This window comes from Tamandua tetradactyla, chromosome 7, assembly GCF_023851605.1.
Source record: "Tamandua tetradactyla isolate mTamTet1 chromosome 7, mTamTet1.pri, whole genome shotgun sequence".
Classification (NCBI taxonomy): Eukaryota; Metazoa; Chordata; class Mammalia; order Pilosa; family Myrmecophagidae; genus Tamandua; species Tamandua tetradactyla.
The window spans coordinates 65,983,383-66,004,889 of NC_135333.1; positions in this window are offsets into that span (position 1 = coordinate 65,983,383).

The following is a 21,507-nucleotide window of genomic DNA, read 5'->3' on the forward strand; positions in this document are numbered from 1 at the left end:
TGTTTTTTTGGTTTTTTTCATGGGCAGGCACCGGGAATCGAACCCAGGTCTCCGGCATGACAGGCAAGAACTCTGCCTGCTGAACCACCATGGCCCGGCCCACTGCTATTGTTTTTATTAAATTATATTCTTACTGTTACCTTGCAGGTTTAGCTTGCTGTACAGTTCCAAAGCAATTCTACATGTTGATGCTCATTTGTCCCTCATAGCCCCATGAGGTGCTAAAATATTAATGGTTAATTACACAGACTCTAGAGCCTGATAACATTGGCTTTGAACCTGTGCTCCAACTTGTCAGAGTGACCTCTGAAAATTACTGAGCCTTTCTTCATTGGTAAAAAAATGAACAACAACAGTTCCTGCATCATGAGGTTGTTCTAAGGATCTAAATAAGTGTATCTTTAAAGGTCTTACAACAGTAGTTGATACATAGGAAACACCAAAAATATTTGCTCTTAATATTTTTGTTACAGTCAATTTCATGATCTCACAGATGAAGTCATGGAGGTTTGGAAAGGCTTGGATTCATACAAGTGACCACTGCTACAGGGGGCTGGTCTTCTCACCAAGCTCCATGCAGTCTTTGTCTCTGACTCCATTCTGCCTTCTCTCAAGTCCCGTCTTGAAAAGGATCACTTTCCATGTCTCTGGGTCTAGGCAACTGTCCTTTATGCCATCTCGGAACACCGAAACACTTCACAGTGCAAATACTAGCCACACCTTTTGAGTTTTATGGTGTTGCTGATTTGCCTGGCCCTTCCCTCAAAGAACACACATACTTTGTGAGTTTCCTTTAACATCACAGAACCATCACATGTAAGAGCTGAAACGTCAGCTTATGCACTCATGCCTCTTTTACTCAGCTCAGAGAAGAAGAGACAGGGCAAAGATGATTTTTCTTATGTATGGATGTGGGAAACTGAGGCATGGCTGGCATTCACTGATTTGACTCAGGCTACATAGCCAGTCTGGAGCACAGGACTGATAAAGATCTCTGCTTTTACTTTTCCAAGGCTACATTATTTTCCTGATCGTTGTGGCAGGAGAAATCCGAACTCATACACTTAATGAGTAATGAGCAAGCCCAAAGCAGGGCTGGCTTCATGCGTGTGAGACCTATGTAGTCGCTCAGGACCCAGTATTTTGAAGAGTCTTGTGTTTGCTTTAATGCTGTACTGTTACCTCCTTGAAATTCTTAATTTTTAAACAATGGGCCCTGCATCTTTATTTTGCACTTTATTTTACAAATTGTGCCAGGCTTTATCATGTGTAATGCACGTGTAATTGGCAAATTGAGTCTCCAGTCCCAGACCTGGGCCCTTCCCTAAGAACTCTCAGTTTTGCAGGAGTCAGTCAGGGAATTGGTGAGTGCAGTCCAGGATGATGGGGGCTGTGATAGAGGTAAGGTAGCTCCAGGGGACAGGACAATGGCTTGGCCAATTTTTGGCTCACTTAGGCCACTTTCCCTGGCTGCAAAGCCTTCCCAGCCACCAACTCCTTCCTGTAGGCTAACTTGCTGGGAGAGTGGCCTTGATTTAGCATCAGGGCCTGCAGTCCCAAATAGTTGCTGCCAACCTGGCTTCCCAATCAGGCCACTTCTGGGTCTTGCTAATGCCAGGAAACATATACTGTTGGAGCTCTAAGCCTGCCTCCTTTTCCCCACCCATGCCTTTCAGCTCACCAGACTCCCACTGGCCTCTTGTTCCCATGCCTTTCCCAGATCCAGCCTGAACTTCAGGAAAATGATGGATATGGTCACCCACACTGAAAAGCAAGTGGTGGACAAAACCTAATGGGTTACTCGTTCAAAGGACATGTGGATTTTATTAGGGATATGTTTGTATCCTCTTGGCCTATGACAGTACCTGACATAGACTAGGCATCCAATCCATGAGAACTGAATGAATGTATGAAGGATGAATGCATATGGCAAAGCCTAGAATTGGCAAATCAAAGCCAATGCCCTAAGAACAGGGCATTTTTTGTTGTTCTGTTTTATTTTCATTTGGGGGAGGTATGCTAGAAGCCCCAACAATCATTTGGGAGTTAATAAGAAGGGAAGAAATGGAGGAGTAAGGAGGTTAGCAGTGGAAGGGAGGAGATAATATGGGAGCTAAAGGAAGAAGCAGAGCCAAAGGGGAGATTCAAAGATGTTTATAAATTGAAGTCAAGATTCTGATGATGAGAGAAGGGGTGTAGAGTGAAGAGGGACCAATGGTCCCAGTTCAAGAAAAGGCAGTAGGGCTGGAGAGCACAGGCAGGGTCAGGGAGCCCCAAACCTCCAAAACTGGAGGGAGGAGATAAAGGTGAGTGAGGGATGAGGAGAGAGGCAATGGAAGGGAAGTAGATGGAGCTCCTCTACAGTGGTTCCTGTTTTCTCTATGACACAGGAGAATGGGGAATAGTTGGAGGCTATGGGCAGACTGGAGGGATAGATAGCATCCGTGCACTCGTGCTGTGAGTTGCCGCCTCCTCTGGGGAGGGACATCCCTGGGAGAATGGAGTATGTGGACGTGGAAGGGCACAGGGACACGTCCTGGGAGTTGTACTGTGCTCTTCCTAAGTCACCTTTAACCTTCATGACAGCCTTTCTTCTGGTGACTCTAGTTTTCTTTGTTTTGTTTTGTTTTGTTTTCTTGCTTACTTGCTCTCACTTCTAATTTAAGCTAGATTCCTCTTGCTTGGTCCATTCAGGAGAATAGTGGAAACATTCACTCTTACAGTACAGAAATTCCCCTACTGTCCCTTCTTCCTTATTATGGGTGGTTTATGAGTTTCCAACAGGTGAAGGCAGAAAACAAACAGACCTTTCAGTATTGACTTTCTCGGGCTCCAGATGGAATGCCAGCATCTGCCCCATGTCCCAGAACCTCACTGGGAAAGGTCAAATCCAACAACTAGCAAGAGTTTAGGGGCTGACAGTAACTATCGCAACAAGCAAACTCTAGAGGGAAATCTCCCTATAATGGCATCTTCCATCTTTCTCTCCATATTGGGTTTGGAAGAAGACATTTTTAATGAGCTCGCAGGGGCCCAATTCAAGCTACATGCTCATAGCAATTCCTGAAAAATAAAGCTAGAATGTCGGGCTTACTTAAGGATATTTATGAAAGCCATGTACTTCCTCTATGGGATTCATAAACCTGGAGTCCTTCAGAAGCAGGACAAGTAAGACATGATCGAGGACTTTCTACTATCTATCCAGCAACACAAATGGACTTCATCATTCAGATGCAATTGCAGATTTTTCAAGCTGGAAGAGAACTAAAACTCATAGAACCAATCCCACGAGTTGTAGAGCCAATTCCACGTATTAAAGATGAGGTAACTGTGGCCCAGGGAGACTGGCCAACAGCACCTAAGCTCGTGAATGACCACTTCAGGGCTTGGATGTAGGATTTCATCCCTGCTTCAACCCCACGAGTAGTTTTGGAGAAACAAAGGCCTCCTTGTGTAGGATATTGTTTTTCCTGTTACAAGTCTCTGAGTCCCGTGTTTATGAAGTAGAAAGAGAAAAGGCACACTATAATCCAGGGTGTCCCCAGAAAGGACAATAGAAGCTATATTGTTACATCTGCTAAAAAAATTAAACACACTCCAATGACTAATGCATTGCCTAAACAGAGATTCAATTAGCTTCTCTGGGAATGATGAAATTAATAATGTTTTGTAACTGCTATTTTTATGTTCATAAAATGTCTGAGAAAGTAAAATGCAGATCTTTTTTCCCTAATAATTTTGTTTTCTCATGCATGTATAGCCAATACCTTGGCTATTAATGTAATGAAGAAGAAAATAAGATACATAGGAAGGTAAACAGAGGGTGCTATGAGCCAAAGAATGTTTTCAGCTCTAGCATTTGTTGGAGAGCCAACTAGCTGCTAAGAGCCGATGAAGACAAAGGAAAATTGCTGCTGGTTCATTACAGGATGACTCCAAATTATCTTATCCTTCTGCCAATCAAAAAGTTATCGGGAATATCATCATTTTTAGACAAATGCTTTGTTTTGTTAAACAGAAAAATATTTTGGATTTTCTAACCAGGTGTTGTCAACCAGTAGTAAAGTTTAGACACCAAAAATTGTACTCTCATTCTTTAGGACAGACAATATTTTAGGTCACAAACCAAGTCTCAATAAATTTTAAAATATTGAAATCATGTATAGTGTCTTCTCTAGCCACAGTGAAATGATGCTAGAAATGAATGATAGGGAAAACTGGAAATTTTACAAATATGTGGAAATTAAACAATAGGTTCATAACATCCAAGGGGTCAAAGAAGAAATCATAAGGAAAATTAGGAAATATATTGAAATGGATGGAAATGAAAACACAACATACCAAAACTTACGGAATGCAACAAAGACAGTTCTCAGAGGGCAATTTATAGCTCTAAATGCTTACATTAAAAAAAAGAAAAAAGATCTCAAGTCAGTGACCTAACTTCCTGCCTGGAGAAACTAGAAAAAGAAGAACAGACCAAACCAAAATGAACAGAAGGAAGGAATAAATATTAGAGAACAGATAAAGGAAATAGAGAATAGAAAAGCAATACAGAGAATCACCAAAACCAAAAGTTGGCTCTTTGAAAAGAACAATAAAATTGACAAACCTTTAACTAGATTGGCAAAGAAAGAGAGAGAATGCAAATAACAAAAATCAGAATCAAAAGAGATAGACATTACTACAGCCCTTGCAGAAATAAAAATAATTCTAAGAGAATATTGTGAACAGTTATATGCCAACAAATTAGACAGCCTAGATAAAATGGAAAAATTCCTAGAAATTTGTATAGAAATATATAGAAATATACGAATTACCTAAATTGACTCAAGAAGAAATAGAAGACTTCAATGGACCAATAGCAAGTAAAGAGGTGCAATCAGTACTCAAACATCTCCTAACACAGAAAACCCAGGATCAGAGGGCTGTCCTGGTGAATTGCAGACTGGTAGTACTAATCCTGCTCAAACTCTTTTAAAAAATTAAGAGGAAGAAACACACATTAACTCATTCTATGAGGTCAACATCACCCTAATACCAATGCCAGATAAAGCTACCACAAGAAAACAAATTATAGAGCAATGTCTCTCATGAATATAGATGCAAAAATCCTCAATAAAATGCCAGCAAACTGAATCCAACAGCACATTGGAAGAATTATATGCCGTGAATAAGTGGAATTTATCCCAGGTATGTAAGAGTGGTTTGATGTAAGAATATCAATGATAATGTAATACACCAAATCAACAGAACGAAGGGAGAAAAACTACTTGATCGTCTCAATCAATACAGAAAGGCATTTGACAAAATCCAGCATTTCTTCTTGATAAAAACCTTTAGAAAACTGGGGATACAAGGATACTTCTTCAACATGATATAGTAAATATATGAAAACCTCACATCATACTTAAAAAAAAAACTAGCATCATACTTAATGGTGAAAGTTTGAAAGCTTTCCCTCTAAGATCAGGAGCAAGACAAGGATGCCACTGTCACACTGTTACTCAATATTGTAATGAAAGTACTTGGCAGGGCAATTAGGCAAGAAAAAGAAATAAAAGGCATCCAGGTTGGAAAACTTTCCTATTTGAAGTTGGCAATATCCTATTTAGAGAAAATCCTGAAAAATCCACGACACAGCTACTACGACTAATAAACAAACTCAGCAAAGTATTGGGGTACAATATCAACACTCAAAAATCAGTGGTTTCTATACACCAGCAATGAACAACCCAGAAAGGAAATCAAGCAAACAATTACATTTACAATAACTAAAAGAATCATATACCTAGGAATAAATTGAACCAATAGTATAAAGAAAACTAGAAATCACACTAAAAAAAATTAAGGAATGTAAAATAGTGCAGACTCTGTGGAAAATAGTCAAGCATTTCCTCAAAAAGTTAAGCATAGACCTGCCATATGACCTGGCAATCCCCACTTCTAGTTATATACCCCAAAGAACTGAAAGCAGGGATGCAGACAGATATTTGCATAACAATGTCCACAGCAGCGTTATTCACAGTAGTCAAAAGATGGAGGCAATTCAAGTGTTCATCAGCAGATGAGTCGATAAACAAAACTTAGTATATCCACACAATGGAATATTATGCCACCTTTAAAAAGCAGTGAGCTTCTGATACATACTACTACGTGGATGAACCTTGAAGACTTCATATTGAATGAAATAAGACGCAAAGGGACAGATGTTGTGTGATTCCACTTATGTGAAATAGTTAGAATAGGTAAATTCATAGATACAGAAAGTAGAGTGCAGGTTACCAGGGGCTGGGGAAGGGAAAATGAGAAGGTAATGCTAATGGGTCTAGGGTTCTGTCTGGGAAGATGGGAAAGTTCTGATAATGGATGGCTGTGAGGATAGTGCACCACCGTGAATGTGATTGATCTCACTGATTGTTTGCTTGGGAGTGGTTGAGATGGGAACATTTATGTTGTGTATATGTTTCCGCAACTGAAAAAGAGAAAGAGACTAAAGAAACAATGACTATTAAATGCAACATATGATCCTGGACTGGATTTAATGATGTAGGTGAAAAAGCCCCAAAGGACATTACTGGGACATATGAAAAATAGGAAGATAGGCCATAAGCTTTGTATCAGTGTTCCATATCTTGAAATTGGTTACTGTACTTAAGGTGGGTACATAAATGAATATCCTTGTTAGGAAATGTACATGGAATTGTTAAGTGTTCAAGAAGCATGATGCATGCAATCTACTCTCAAATGTTTAGAAAATAAATAGGTGATTAGATAGATAGATAGACTCTTACAGCAAATGTGGCAAAATGCTAAAAGTTGATGGATCTGGGTATCTGGGTCAGAAGGGCATGTTGTAGTTTTCTGTATGGGTTTTGTGTTATTTTTGCAACTGTCTTATGAGCTTGAAATTATTTTAAAACATAAAGTTAAAAATATTGCACTCTGACAATTCAGAATTTGAGAAGATAAAGAAAAATCAAATAACGGTTTTAACAATCTACAGCCATTCTGGCTCATTAGAAACAAGAATAATCCAAACAACTTCTTGGCATTATTTCTAGTACAAACAGTCCAGAAACTACTGGTAGAAATAAAATATCAGAATTATAACAGAATTTTGCTACTATTGAAGAGGTTCTATGAATGTAAATCCCCCTAAGTCCTGTTTATTTTTTTTCCTATAAGGTATTTTGCCTCTATAGTCTCTATAGTCTCACTTCCTAATTAAACACCATACTACAGGCTTTCATTGCCTCTCTCTGGACTATTATCTTGACCCGCTAATCTCCTCTCCATCCAATCCACCCTACACACAGCTGCCAGATGATGATATATGTAAAGCATAGCTCTAGACATGTCCTTTACCTGAACCAAAAGCCTTCTATGAGCACAGTTCTTGTGTTTACTGGATAAAATCCAAAATCTTTAGGCTGACTTCCAAATTCCTTAATAACCTTTCCAAGCTTACTTCTCATTACTCACCCGTGAGTAGACAGTTAAGAACCTGACCTTTACCTTCTAGCAACAGCATCTTTCTAATTGTTTCCTCTGCCCGAAGGGCCCTCTCCTCCATTTCTATCCAAAGCATAGGGTCAGATCTAGATCTCATGCTGTCTACTGCAGGAAGACACCTCTGACATCACACAGGCAGGAAGATTTTCCTCTCGTCCCAATTCCCCACCATTTAGAGATATGATCACATGCTGCCTTATATCCATCCAGTTTATTTCTAGAGTTGCTGCAGTAGTGTGGAAGAGGATTGAGAGGTATAAACTAAATATTTAGCTATGAGCAAGCTAGGAAGTTTCCCTGCTCTTCAGTTTTCCTTATCTGTAAAATATAGTTAACAATAGGACCTACCTGATAAGGTTATTGTGGGAACTAAATGAGATAATTCATGTAAAGGGCATGTAGTTCATACCTGGTAAAAGTCAGGGCTTACAATGTTGGGAAAGAAGGGAGGGAGTGAGAGAGGAAGAAAGGAGAGAAGGAGGGAGGAAAGAGAAGAGAAAAAGTAAAAGAGAAGAAAACCCTTTTTTTTCTATTGGAGTCAAAGGCACCATTACTTTTTCTTTGATTGAACAAACATACATAACCTTTCCAGATACAAGATGTATAAAAATGACATCCAGAGCACAAAAAAAGGTGAAATCAACTAATCATTCTAGGGCCACTGTATAATTAGCTTTGCTTGGCTGCTAAGAGAAATGCCATACAATGGGTTGGCTTAAACAACAGGAATTTATTGGCTCATAGTTACAAAGGCTGTGTGGGACCCCATAAAAACATGCTCTTAAAGTTAATCTATTCCTGTAGATATGGAACCATTACTAAATATGGCCTTTTGAAGAGGATACTTCACTTAAGGTGTGACCCACCTCATTCAGGATGGTTCTTAATCCTATCGTTGGAGTCCTTTAAAAATGGAATGAGGAAACAGTACAGAACAGCTCCTGGAGCCACGACAGAGACCAAACACACAGTGTACCCCATTCTGGAACAGCTGGACCAGCTAAGAGACTCCGCTGCAGTGAGGTCCCCGAGAGGCGCGCGCTTCCCTGGGCCGCGGTGGCTGGCGGCCGGAGCCCCTCCCTCCCTCCTTCCTGGGCTGGCTGGGAACATCAGATCAGCGGTTCCCCAAGCTGCGGCGGCCGGAGCGCCTCCCCCACGCGCGGCTTCCCGGGCCAGCTGGGAGCCTCAGATCAGCAGTTCCCCAAGCCGCGGTGGCCCTCCCACACGCGGCTGCCCGGGCCGGCTGGGAGCCTCGGAACAGCGCTTCCCCAAGCCACAGCGGCCGGTGACCAGAGCCCCTTCCACACATGCAGCTTCCCGGGCCGGCTGGGAGCCGCGCATCAGCAGTCCCCCGAGCTGCGGCGGCCGGCGCCCCTCCACCACAGGCGACTTCCTGGAGGGAAAGGAAAGAGTCTCCAGCAGTAGTAGAGACTGAGCCCAACCTAACACCAATAGTGGCATTAATGAACAACTTCTGACTACTAAAAATAGGCCCCCAGCTCAGGCGAAACTGATCAAGGCGGAAGTCGCCGATTGGGCTAACTGAAAAAGAGGAAAGGGGCGAAACAGAACTTTCTGCAGCTGTTTCTACGGAGGCTTCGTTGCCTCTGGGCTCAGCGCTGGGATTACACAGGTTGCAACTGCCCCAAACACAGAAACAGGCTGCTTTCAGGGCTCTCTACCAGCTGAACCTTCCCCACGGGAGGGGTGAAATGCAACTCAGGTGGAATCCCTCTCTCAAGGAATTCAGATCCCAGGACTTCACAATTTGAAGCCATTAAAACCAACCTACAGACTTTCCTCTGTCTCCACCACACACCCAGCAGCGAGACTCTTCCAAAATTAAAGGAGCCACAACATCTTTTGCTGGTGGGACCCGCAGACAGACAAGCACCACATATTGGGCAGGATAAGAAAAACAGAGCCCAGAGACTTCACAGGAAAGTCTTTCAACCTGCTGGGTCCCACACTCAGGGAAATCTGATTAAATGCCCAGACGCCAGCAAAAAATAACAAATCACACCAGGAAAATTGAAGATATGGCCCAGTCAAAGGAACAAACCAATAGCTCAAATGAGATACAGGAGCTGAGACAACTAATGCTGAATATACGAACAGAAATGGAAAACCTCTTCAAAAACCAAATCAATAAATTGAGGGAGGACATGAAGAAGGCATGGGATCAACAAAAAGAAGAAATAGAAAGTCTGAAAAAACAAATCACAGAACTTATGGGAATGAAAGATACAGTAGAAGAGATGAACAAAACAATGGAAACCTACAATGGTAGATTTCAAGAGACAGAGGCTAGAATTAGTGAACTGGAGGATGGAACATCTGAAATCCAAAAAGAAACAGAAACTATAGGGAAAAGAATGGAAAATTTTGAGCAGGGGCTCAGGGAATTGAATAATAATATGAAGCGCACAAATATACGTATTGTAGGTCTCCCAGAAGGAGAAGAGAAGGGAAAAGGAGGAGAAAAACTAATGGAAGAAATTATCACTGAAAATTTCCCAACTCTTATGAAAGACCTAAAATTACAGATCCAAGAAGTGCAGCGCACCCCAAAGAGATTAGACCCAAATAGGCGTTCTCCAAGACACTTACTAGTTAGAATGTCAGAGGTCAAAGAGAAAGAGAGGATCTTGAAAGCAGCAAGAGAAAAACAATCCATCACATACAAGGGAAACCCAATAAGACTATGTGTAGATTTCTCAGCAGAAACCATGGAAGCTAGAAGACAGTGGGATGATATATTTAAATTACTAAAAGAGAAAAACTGCCAACCAAGACTTCTATATCCAGCAAAATCGTCTTTCAAAAATGAGGGAGAAATTAAAACATTTTCAGACAAAAAGTCACTGAGAGAATTTGTGACCAAGAGACCAGCTCTGCAAGAAATACTAAAGGGAGCACTAGAGTCAGATACGAAAAGACAGAAGAGAGAGGTATGGAGAAGAGTGTAGAAAGAAGGAAAATCAGATATGATCTATATAATACAAAAGGCAAAATGGTAGAGGAAAGTATTACCCAAACAGTAACAACACTAAATGTTAATGGACTGAATTCCCCAATCAAAAGACATAGACTGGCAGAATGGATTAAAAAACAAGATCCTTCTATATGCTGTCTACAGGAAACACATCTTAGACCCAAAGATAAACATAGGTTGAAAGTGAAAGGTTGGGAAAAGATATTTCATGCAAATAACAACCAGAAAAGAGCAGGAGTGGCTATACTAATATCCAACAAATTAGACTTCAAATGTAAAACAGTTAAAAGAGACAAAGAAGGATATTATCTACTAATAAAAGGAACAATTAAACAAGAAGACATAACAATCATAAATATTTAGGCACCGAATCAGAATGCCCCAAAATGCATGAGGAAAACACTGCAATCACTGAAAAGGGAAATAGACACATCTACCATAATAGTTGGAGACTTCAATTCGCCACTCTCATCAATGGACAGAACATCTAGACAGAGGATCAATAAAGAAACAGAGAATTTGAATATTACAATAAATGAGCTAGACTTAACAGACATTTATAGGACATTACACCCCACAACAGCAGGATACACCTTTTTCTCAAGTGCTCATGGATCATTCTCAAAGATAGACCATATACTGGGTCACAAAGCAAGTCTCAAAAAATTTAAAAAGATTGAAATCATACACAACACTTTCTCGGATCATAAAGGAATGAAGTTGGAAATCAATAATAGGCAGAGTGCCAGAAAATCAAATATGTAGAGGCTCAACAACACACTCTTAAACAACAAGTGGGTCAAGGAAGAAATTACGAGAGAAATTAGTAAATATCTCGAGGTGAATGAAAATGAAAGCACAACATATCAAAACCTATGGGACGCAGCAAAGGCAGTGCTAAGAGGGAAATTTATTGCCCTAAATGCCTATATCAGAAAAGAAGAAAAGGCAAAAATTTGGGAATTAACTGTCCATTTGGAAGAACTGGAGAAAGAATAGCAAACTAACCCCAAAGCAAGCAAAAGGAAAGAAATAACAAAGATTAGAGCAGAAATAAATGAAATTGAGAACATGAAAACAATAGAGAAAATCAATAAGACCAGAGTAGGTTCTATGAGAAAATCAATAAGATTGATAGGCCCTTAGCAAGATTGACAAAAAGAAGAAGAGAGAGGACGCAAATAAATAAGATCAGAAATGGAAGGGGAGACATAACCACTGACCTCACAGAAATAAAGGAGGTAATAACAGGATACTATGAACAACTTTACGCTAATAAATACAACAATGTAGATGAAATGGACAAGTTCCTAGAAAGGCATGAACAACCAACTTTGACTCAAGAAGAAATAGATGACCTCAACAAACCAATCACAAGTAAAGAAATTGAATCAGTCATTAAAAAGCTTCCCAAAAAGAAAAGTCCAGGACCAGACGGCTTCACTTGTGAATTCTACCAAACATTCCAGAAAGAATTAGTACCAACTCTGCTCAAACTCTTCAAAAAAATCGAAGTGGAGGGAAAGCTACCTAATTCATTCTATGAAGCCAACATCACCCTCATACCAAAACCAGGCAAAGATATTACAAAAAAAGAAAACTACAGACCAATCTCTCTAATGAATATAGATGCAAAAATCCTCAATAAAATTCTAGCAAATCGAATCCAGCAACACATTAAAAGAATTATACATCATGACCAAGTAGGATTCATCCCAGGTATGCAAGGATGGTTCAACATAAGAAAATCAATTAATGTAATACACCATATCAACAAATCAAAACAGAAAAATCACATGATCATCTCAATTGATGCAGAGAAGGCATTTGACAAGATTCAACATCCTTTCCTGTTGAAAACACTTCAAAGGATAGGAATACAGGGGAACTTCCTTAAAATGATAGAGGGAATATATGAAAAACCCACAGCTAATATCGTCCTCAATGGGGAAAAATTGAAAACTTTCCCCCTAAGATCAGGAACAAGACAAGGATGTCCATTATCACCACTATTATTCAACATCGTGTTGTAGGTTCTAGCCAGAGCAATTAGACAAGAAAAAGAAATACAAGGCATCAGAATTGGAAAGGAAGAAGTAAAACTCTCACTGTTTGCAGATGATATGATACTATACATCGAAAACCCGGAAAAATCCACAACAAAACTACTAGAGCTAATAAATGAGTACAACAAAGCAGCAGGTTACAAGATCAACATTCAAAAATCTGTAATGTTTCTATACACTAGCAATGAACAAGCTGGGGGGGGAATCAAGAAATGAATTCCATTTACAATTGCAACTAAAAGAATATAATACTTAGGAATAAATTTAACTAAAGAGACAAAAGACCTATACAAAGAAAACTACAAAAAACTCTTAAAAGAAATCACAGAAGACCTAAATAGATGGAAGGGCATACCGTGTTCTTGGATTGGAAGACTAAATATAGTTAAGATGTCAATCCTACCTAAATTGATTTACAGATTCAATGCAATACCAATCAAAATCCCAACAACTTATTTTTCAGAAATAGAAAAACCAATAAGGAAATTTATCTGGAAGGGCAGGGTGCCCCGAATTGCTAAAAGTATCTTGAGGAAAAAAAACGAAGCTGGAGGTCTCATGCTGCCGGACTTTAAGGCATATTATGAAGCCACAGTGGTCAAAACAGTATGGTATTGGCATAAAGATAGATATATCGACCAATGGAATCGAATAGAGTGCTCAGATATAGACCCTCTCATCTACGGACATTTGATCTTTGATAAGGCAGTCAAGCCAACTCACCTGGGACAGAACAGTCTCTTCAATAAATGGTGCCTAGAGAACTGGATATCCATATGCAAAAGAATGAAAGAGGACCTGTATCTCACACCCTATACAAAAGTTAACTCAAAATGGATCAAAGATCTAAACATTAGGTCTAAGACCATAAAACAGTTAGAGGAAAATGTAGGGAGATATCTTATGAATCTTACAATTGGAGGTGGTTTTATGGACCTTAAACCTAAAGCAAGAACACTGAAGAAAGAAAGAAATAAATGGGAGCTCCTCAAAATTAAACACTTTTGTGCATCAAAGAACTTCATCAAGAAAGTAGAAAGACAGCCTACACAATTGGAGACAATATTTGGAAACGACATATCAGATAAAGGTCTAGTATCCAGAATTTATAAAGAGATTGTTCAACTCAACAACAAAAAGACAGCCAATCCAATTACAAAATGGGAAAAAGACTTGAACAGACACCTCTCAGAAAAGGAAATTCAAATGGCTAAAAGGCGCATGAAGAGATGTGCAATGTCCCTGGCCATTAGAGAAATGCAAATCAAAACCACAATGAGATATCATCTCACACCCACCAGAATGGCCATTATCAACAAAACAGAAAATGACAAGTGCTGGAGAGGATGTGGAGAAAGAGGCACACTTATCCACTGTTGGTGGGAATGTCAAATGGTGCAACCACTGTGGAAGGCAGTTTGGCAGTTCCTCAAAAAGCTGAATATAGAATTGCCATATGATCCAGCAATACCGCTGCTAGGTATCTACTCAAAGGACCTAAGGGCAAAGACACAAACGGACATTTGCACACCAATGTTTATAGCAGCATTATTTACAATTGCAAAGAGCTGGAAACAGTCAAAATGTCCATCAACAGACAAGTGGCTAAACAAACTGTGGTATATACATACGATGGAATATTATGCAGCTTTAAGACAGAATAAACTTATGAAGCATTTAATAACATGGATGGACCTAGAGAACATTATGCTGAGTGAGACTAGCCAAAAACTAAAGGACAAATACTGTATGGTCCCACTGATGTGAACCGACATTCGAGAATAAACTTGGAATATGTCATTGGTAACAGAGACCATCAGGAGTTAGAAATAGGGTAAGATAATGGGTAATTGGAGCTGAAGGGATACAGACTGTGCAACAGGACTGGATACAAAAACTCAAAAATGGACAGCACAATACTACCTAATTGTAATGTAATTATGTTAAAACACTGAATGAAGCTGCATCTGAGCTATAGTTTTTTGTTTGTTTGTTTGTTTATATATATTTTTTGTATTTTTTATTTTTATTTTTTCTCTATATTACCATTTTATTTCTTTTTCTGTTGTCTTGCTATTTCTTTTCCTAAATCGATGCAAATGTACTAAGAAATGATGATCATACATCTATATGATGATATTAAGAATTACTGATTGCATATGTAGAATGGAATGATTTCTAAATGTTGTGCTAGTTAATTTTTTTTTAATTAATAAAAAAAAAGGAAAAATTAGGCCTAAGAGTCACCCCCAAGAGAACCTCTTTTGTTGCTCAAATGTGGCCTCTCTCTCCAGCCAACACCGCCAGCAAACTCACCACCCTTCCCCCATCTGTGTGGGCCGTGACTACCAGGGGTGTGAATCTTCCTGGCATCGTGGGACAGAAATCCCAGAATGAGCTGAGATTCAGCATCAAGGAATTGAGAAAAACTCTAGAATGGGCTGAGACCTGGCATCAAGGGATTGAGAAAACTTTCTCGACCAAAAAAGGGAAGAGTGAAATGAGACAAAGTGTCAATGGATGAGAGATTCCAAACAGAGTGGAGAGGTTATCCTGGAGGTTATTCTTATGCATTAAGTAGATATCACTTTGTTAACCAAGATGTAACAGAGAGGCTGGAGGGAACTGCCTGAAAATGTAGAGCTGTGTTCCAGTAGCCATGTTTCTTGATGATGATTGTATAATGATATAGCTTTCATAATGTGACTGTGTGATTGTGAAAACCTTGTGTCTGATGCTCCTTTTATCTACCTTGTCAACAGATGAGTAGAACATATGGAATAAAAATAAATGATAGGGGGAACAAATGTTAAAATAAATTTAGTTTGAAGTGCTAAAAAAAAAAAAAAAAAAAAAAAAACCTATCCCTATACAGCATCTTGGTGCAACTATCTTTCTCTTTCTCTTGAAAGGCTGCCTAGGTGGCTCTGTTTTCCCCTGAAATAAAGGCTTTGCTTAAAAAAAAAAATGGAATGAATACAAAGAGAGAGAGGAATAGAAAGATAGATAGATGATTGATTGATTGATTGATTGACAGATAGACCCATAGAAGCTGGAATCTGAAAACAATGAAACTCATAAAAGACGGGAAAGACCAGCAGACATTACCACCTAGATATATCACAGTAAAACTGTTGAAAGACAAAAAACCTCAAAAGCAGCAAGAGAAAAATAACTCATCATGTGCAAGAGAACAATATAATCAATATCTAACTTCTCAGTTAAAACAATGGAGGCCACATGGCAATGGAATGACACATTCAAAAGTGCTGAAAATATCCTGTCAACCAAGAATTTGATATCCAACAAAGTAGACATTCCTAGATAATCAGAGACTGAGAGAATGTTTTGCTAGCAGATGTGACTTACAAGAAATACTAAAGGAAATTCATTAGCCTGAAAGGGAGCGGCACCAGATGATAATTCAAATCCACAAGAAGAAATAGAGATCTCAGAAATTATAAATATGTGGGTAAATATAAAAAAACTCTAGATAGATATATTTTCTAATTTATTCTTCTATACAAAGGAAGAGAGAAGAAAGGGAGATAAATTGGAGCAAAAATTTCATACTTTTCCTTGAAGGAGACTGTGATAAGTTGAGATGTATATTGTAATACTTAGAGCAATCACTAAGAAAATTAATCAAAACATAGCCAAAAAATCAACAGAGGAATTAAAATGGGACACTAAAAATATTTCCTTAATATAAAAAAGGAGTAAAAGGAACAAAAAATAGATGAAAAAATAGAAAATGAATAGTAAAATGACTCCAATCATTTCAATAATTACATAAATATAAATGCATAAAATACCCCACTCAAAAGTAACAGATCGGTGGGTGCAAGCGTAGTTCAGTGGTAGAATTCTCACCTGTCATGCTGGAGACCCAGGTTCGAGTCCTGATCCATGCACCTCCCCAAAAAAGCAAACAAGCAAACAAAAATTTTAGCAAATGGTGCACTCACATGGAAGAATAATGAAATGTGATCCTGCCATACAGCATAAAAAAAAAAAAAAAGGAGGGACTTCCGGAGAAGATGGCGGCTTAGTAAGACGCGTGGGTCTTAGTTCCTCCTCCAGAAAAGCAACTAAAGAAACAGAAACAATACGAAACAGCTCCCGGAGTCACGACAGAGACCAAAAAGACAGCGTACCCCATTCTGGAACAGTTGAACGGGCAGGGAGAATCTGCTGCGGTGAGATACCCGAGGGGCGCGCGTTTTCCTGGCCGGGGCAGCTGGTGACTGGGGTCCCCTCCACGCACGTGGCTCCCCGGTCTGACTGGGAACATTGGATAGCAGGTCCCTCCCGTCACGCTTGGCATTTCGGGCCAGCTGGGCAATTAGGACCGGCACTCTCCCAAGCCGCGGAGGCCAGCGACCCCCGCCTCCACGCGCGGTTTCCCGGGCCGACTGCCGTGCAGACAGACGAGCGCCACGAGCGCCACCTACTGGGCAGGAAAAGAAAAACAGCCCAGAGATTCACAGAAAAAGCTTTCAACCAGCTGGGTCCCACACCCAGGGAAATCTGATCAAATGCCCAGACACCAGCAGAAAATAATGGATGACGCTCGGAAAATTGAAGATATGGCCCAGTCAAAGGAACAAACCAATAGTTCAAATGAGATACAGGAGCTGAGACAGCTAATACTGAATATACGAACAGAAATGGAAAAACTCTTCAAAAACCAAATCAATAAATTGAGGGAGGACATGAAGAAGACATGGGCTGAACAAAAAGAAGAAATAGAAAATCTGAAAAAACAAATCACAGAACTTATGGGAGTGAAGGACAAAGAAGAAAAAATGGAAAAAACAATGGATACCTACAATGGTAGATCTAAAGAGACAGAAGCTACAATTAGTGAACTGGAGGATGGAACATCTGAATTCCAAAAAGAAACAGAAACTATAGGGAAAAGAATGGAAAAACTTGAGCAGGGGATCAGGGAACTGAATGACAATATGAAGCACGCAAATATACGTGTTGTGGGTGTCCCAGAAGGAGAAGAGAAGGGAAAAGGAGGAGAAAAACTAATGGAAGAAATTATCACTGAAAATTTCCCAACTCTTATGAAAGACCGAAATTTGCAGATCCAAGAAGTGCAGCGCACCCCAAAGAGAATAGACCCAAATAGGCGTTCTCCAAGACACTTACTAGTTAGAATGTCAGAGGTCAAAGAGAAAGAGAGGATCTTGAAAGCAGCAAGAGAAAAACAATCTGTCACATATAAGGGAAACCCAATAAGACTATGTGTAGATTTCTCAGCAGAAACCATGGAAGCTAGAAGACAGTGGGATGATATAGTTAAATTACTAAAAGAGAAAAACTGCCAACCAAGACTCCTATATCCAGCAAAATTGTCCTTCAAAAATGAAGGAGAAATTAAAACATTTATAGACAAAAAGTCACTGAGAGAATTTGTGACCAAGAGACCAGCTCTGCAAGAAATACTAAAGGGAGCACTAGAGTCAGATATGAAAAGACAGAAGAGAGAGGTATGGAGAAGAGTGTAGAAAGAAGGAAAATCAGATATGCTATATATAATACAAAAGCCAAAATGGTAGAGGAAAATATTATCCAAACAGTAATAATACTAAAAGTTAATGGACTGAATTTCCCAATCAAAAGACATAGAATGGCAGAATGGATTATGACCCAGCAATACCACTGTTAGGTATCTACTCAAAGGACTTAAGGGCAAAGACAAAAGGGCAAAAACACACCAGTGTTTATAGCAGCATTATCTACAATTGCAAAGAGATGGAAACAGCCAAAATGTTCATCAACAGACGAGTGGCTAAACAAACTGTGGCGTATACCTACGATGGAATATTATGCAGCTTTAAGACAGACTAAACTTATGAAGCATGTAGTAACATGGATGGACCTAGAGAACATTATGCTGAGTGAGTCTAGCCCAAAACTAAAGGACAAATACTGTAAGGTCCCACTGATGTGAACCGACATTCGAGAATCAGCTTGGAATATATCATTGGTAACAGAGACCAGCAGGAGTTAGAAACAGGGTAAGATAATGGGTAATTGGAGCTGAAGGGATACAGACTGTGCAACAGGACTAGATACAAAAACTCAAAAATGGACAGCACAATAATACCTAAGTGTAATGTAACTAGGTTGGAACACTGAATGAAGCTTCAACTTAAATATAAAAAAAAAAAAAAAAAAAAAAAAAAAAAAAAAGGAACAGATCTTCAGACTGGATTTAAAAAGAACTATAACTGAGAAATCAGGATTCAAGGAATGATTTTGATTACTGGATCATTATATAGATATTCTTTTTTGCTTTCTGGTATATTGGAGTAGTCAGAGGGAAATTCCTGAAATCTCTACATTGCAATCCAGCTGCCTTGATCTCTGATGTGTAAAAATCTTGTGACTAACCTTCATTTGTACCAGTTATCCAGTTTTTCAACTTTGAAGTGTTGTAATCACTAAAGACAGCCCCTAATGTTTATTAATGAAGGGTCTTGGGTCAGTCCAGAACTAACCCATCCGAAATCCAAAGTAACCTTGATAACCGACTGGATCTAACCAAAACGGGTTCCCCTGGCATGTGTAATAGCTTAGACTTTAACTTACAAGTCACCTAAACCTCATTCTGCCATTTTCTAACACACATTCTGTGACTAAGCATACAGTTAATCTGCACATACTCAATAATTAGATCACCTCTAATTACATCATCTGGGCCACTGTGCTCATTATCCTAAATCCTGCTCATCTTTTCTCTAATAAAACTATCAGAATTAAACTGCGGTGTGGGGAGACAGATTTTGGGCCACTAGACCATCTGCTCTCCAACTATGTGTCTAATGACAAACTCTTTCTCTCTTTGAAATCCTCATATCTCAGGAATTGGTTATTGAGCACATCAGGCAAAAGAATACATGGCCTTTGTGTGGTAACAAAATCAAAACCTTATAGAACTATTTGCTGTCTATAAGAAACAAACTCATATTCAAAGAAACAAAAAGGATAAAAGTAAAAGGATGTCTTCCAGTTTCAGCTATGACAGGTACAGAGCATGGAAGAAATCACTCTTATCCTTATAACAAGATAAAACAGAACATACTACACCTAAGGGGAGAAAAAAAAGCTAAGAAACACTTCTGAAGATCACAGCCCAGGGATTCAGGCCCAATAAAAGACTAAGATTTAATCATAAGTTTTAAAATAGTTATCTTCCCCCACACCTTACACCAACAGGACTCCAGTCTAGTAATAATGGATTAAAATTGAAAGAGCAGAAAGACACAGACCCTATTTAAGGAGGGAACCATAAGGACCCAGGACCTGGACCCCATCTCCTCCTTCATTTTCACTGCAGGCAGTAGCCTACATGCCCAGGGACAGATGTTAAAGGTTGAAGAATGTAAGCACACCCCACACCCCACCCTAATCACTGTCGGTAACCAGCTCTCGCTAGACTCTGCTGAACCAAAACTCACAAGAGTCTTTTGAAACCCCATTGTAAACAAATCTCTCGGGGCTTCGTTAAACTTTATAAACTGCCCTTTATAAACTGCCCCTTCCCTTTTTGGATTTTGGCATGGAGTGCTGACCCTCCTGTCCCAACCCACTGCCGTTGGGAAGATTTTCCTCCTGTTAGAAATCCCTAATTAAAACTCATGGATAATATTCTGAAGGGATTATTTGGGTTAGAACAGGAACTCCAAAGACGACAATGTGTGGTGGGGTGGGTTTGACAAGGATACCAGATGAAACTGAAACCTCTGTCACCTACAACTACATGTGCATAGATTAGAAGACTTGGTATTGTTAAGATGTCAGTTTTCCCTAATTCGATTTATAGGTTCAACACAATCTCTATTAAAATCCCACAAGATTTTTCCATAGAAATTGACAAGTGGACCCTATAATTGATATGGAAATGCAAAAGACCTAGAACCACCTAGACAATTCTGTAAACAGAAAAAAAAAAAAAGAAAAATGGAGGAATTACAATATTCAAAACTTACTATAAAGCTACAGTAATCAGTCAATGTGATATTGGCATATGGTTTATTGGAACAGAGTTGAAAAGTCCAAAAAGAAACTCATATTTTATGGTCAACTGATTTTCAGCAAAGTTCAATGGGGAAAGGATAGTCGTTACAGTAATAGGGGCTGGGACAGTTGGATATTCCTACGCAAAAAGAAATGATATGCAAAAAAAAAATGCACTTAGATCCTTCTCTTACACAGTACGTAGAATTAACTTAAAATGAACCATAGCCCTAAATGTAAGAGCTTAAACTATAAAATTTTTAGAAGAAAACATAGGAGAAAGTCTTTGAGAAATTTTATAGAAATATTTATGGCTTTGAAAACAGGAGCCATAAAGGAGAAATTGATAAATTGAACATTACGAAAATTAAAAATCTCTGTGTTTCAAGAAACAAATTTAAAATATAAGGACCAGCCATAGATCTGGATAAAATATTTGCAAAACATATATCTGATAAAGGACTTGTATTCTGAATGTAAAAAAAAAACTCTTACAATTCAATAAGAAAGCAAACAACCTGATTAACAATAGTATTAAAGACATGAAAAATACATTTCACCAAAGAAGACATTAGAATGGCTAATAAGCATATGAAAAGGTGCTCAACATCATTAGTCACTAGAGAAATGCAAATTACAACCACACTGACATACCACTACACACCCAAAAGAATGCAATATTCAAAAATCCAGATAATACTAAGTTTAAGTGAGAATATGGAGAAACTGGAATCTTCAAACATTCTTGGTGGGATGGTACAGATACTTTGGAAAACTGTTCGTTTCTTTAAGTTAATCATAAATTTACCCAAGATATAGCAATTCCACTTTGAGAAATCTAACCAAGAGAAAGAAAAACATACAAAGACTTGTAAGTGAATATTCATAGCAGCATTA